General features: G+C 29.2%; 1 pseudogene; it reads left to right on the top strand.

Annotated features, from left to right (window-relative positions):
* The window catches only part of LOC110425561 (spermidine synthase pseudogene), a 15,890-nt pseudogene that overhangs the window by 11,601 nt on the left and 1,543 nt on the right, over positions 1-2,746 (top strand).

Here is a 2,746-nt window from a genome sequence, read left to right as displayed (position 1 = left end):
GAGTCAATCTAATCTTAGTTAATTTTATATTTAATTTGATTTTAATGTGATTAAATAGGCTGTTGTTGATTTATTTGTGCTTTTGTAGGTATTTAATGAAGGAAGAATTTTAATAGAAGAAGGAAAGCAATTTTGAAGTGCATATTTTCACTACACATGTTTTGGTATTTCGATCATAAATCTCTCTACAGAATTACAAATGACATGATTCTTGGACCATTGGAAAGATAAGACAAACATCTACAAATTTTATGTGTATCACTTCACTAGTTCAGCCTGAAAGGTGATAAAAATCCTATCAAAGTTGAAGCACTGTAGCAGTCCAAGAGCAATTATAATTTTTGATAATAAATTGGTTGAGGTCGTTTCCCACATAGTCTAATAAGGAAATCCTTATTGGAATTGACTTCTTTTTTCACCCACCTTTGCTTAACTTCAAAGCCTTAAAAAAAACCTTTTCAAAGGACTTTTGGAAGATAACAAAACACCAGATTGAAAGCTAAAAATCAAACCACAAAGTCATTGAAGTTGAGAAGAATTTGAAGAGTTCAAGGAGATTTGGAGATTAAGAATATAATTCTTGAGTTTTTCTATCTTTTTATTATTCTCTTATTTTCTTGGTTTTGTTTTATTTGATGATGATGTGTGACTTGATGAAGAACTAATTTGTTTATCTAAGATTATGATTGAACTCAATACGTAATCAGATTTATTTATCTCTCTTTTGCTTATGTTTGATGGATTCAAGTTGTTTATTTTATTCTATTCTTAATGCTTCTAATTATCTGATTACCAATTAGATTAAATTAGACACCTAAGTTAAACCTTGATGAAAGAGTTTTAGGTAGACTTTGAATAGAATAGCATATAATCGAATAATACACTTAGTTGATTAGGCGATTTGATTTGTATATAGGGTAGACATACACCTATAAGCCATACATAGCCAAGATTAGAGCATGAACTTGATGAATCTTTCTTCAATTTAATTTGCCTAGACATATAGTAAATTAATTTGGCGAGATTTTTATGAGAAACTCGACACAGACTTGTAAATAATATAAGACTCTAAGTTAATAACTTAATCTATTAAACTGAGTTATGAGAGAGAGAATAATCAGATGAAATATTAAGAGACATCGTAATCTTAAGTTCGGTAATCACTAGAAGTTAATAAAATAATTTTGTTGATATATTTTAGACTAGTTTTAGTTATTAGTTTATTACTTTTAATTTTAATTTTTTAAATTGTTTGGATAAGGTTAGTGTGTATCAATTTTAGTACTTAACAATAGAAATTAAAACAATTCTCTATGAGAACAATACTCTACTCATCATTATATTATCTTTATGATACGTATACTTGTGTGGGTAAAAAATTAAACAACATTAACATTAATATTTTTTATTTTTTCTGTAAAAATATATAAAGTGAATTTAAAAATTCAAGAGGATATAAATTAGTTTTAATTAAGTTTATTTAAACTTAAATATTGATTTTTGTAGTTTGTGTGATATGTATTGTTTTTTATTTTCATTCTTATAAATTTACGACAATACTTTTAAATTTTAATTTCGACTATAAGTATATTTATCCTTACTATTACATATTTATGTCAAAATTTGTAAAAGGTTAGTTTCCATTATAAATATTTTTAATTTGTCTAACATAACTGGTTACCATAACACTTACAAATTTACATCAATATTTTAAAAACACTAACAGCAACTTAGTTTTTAAATATTAAAGAAGGTTTTGGTTATTAGTGGTGAAGATGGTGGAGTTCTCTATGAAGTTTCTAGTCATTCTTCTATTGAGTAGATTGACATCTGTGAAATTGATAGATGTTTCCAAAGAATTTTTCCCTGACGTAACTGTTTGTTATGAGGATCTGAGTATGACCCTTCATATCGGTGATTGAGTTGCATTTTTTGAAGCTATTCCACAAGGTACTTATGATGCCATTATGATGGATTTTTCTTACCTGATAGGTCTTACACAAGAGCTCTTTGAGAAGCCTTTTTTTGAGTCAGTGGCAAAGGCTCTTCATCTAGGTGGAGTGGTCTGTACTCAAGCACAAAGTATCTAGCTTCATATGCTCATACATAATTGAGGATATTGAAGTGAACTATCGCCAAATCTTCAACTATGCATGGATTATGGTTCCTACATACCCAAGTGGTCTATGTGATTGGTTTCATGCTTTGCTCAACCGAGGGATTTCCTATTGACTTCAAACTGATGGGTTTGGCTATGGACGACATGCTCAAAATAAGCAGCAGAAAGAAAATTAAAACTTTAGAACTAAACAAGAAAAACATGCCTCCACCCATGGATCACCTTGGTGATATTTAACACATAAAAAAATAAAATTAATTATTATTCAGAAAGTTACCTTGCCAAGTAATTTCGTAATCACAATTACACTTCTCAAAGCAATCTTGTGAACACCACAAGGAGCAAAAACCCCAACCAATCAAGTGCTTGGCCTCCAACGATAGTACACACAATTGCACACAAACCTTCAACAAAAGGAGTTTTAACTACACTTTGTACTAACAAAGAGGACAACAATTGTCATTTTCTTCTTTTTCACAATCTTAGCTGAACTTTTCTTGAAAATTGCTTTATAAGAAATTTTCTCTTTCACACAAAGGGAGAGGCGGCAAAGAAAGAAAAACCTTTTTCTTTTCTGACAAAAAATAGGTTTTCTTCAATTGTGAAAAACTTTCATATGGAAAATAG

The sequence above is a fragment of the Theobroma umbraticum genome, unplaced genomic scaffold (assembly GCF_002168275.2).
Source record: "Theobroma umbraticum cultivar Fairchild unplaced genomic scaffold, ASM216827v3 scaffold_81.0, whole genome shotgun sequence".
NCBI lineage: Eukaryota > Viridiplantae > Streptophyta > Magnoliopsida > Malvales > Malvaceae > Theobroma > Theobroma umbraticum.
Note: the sequence above shows the minus strand (reverse complement) of the source record. Positions and strands in the feature narration are given on the sequence as shown.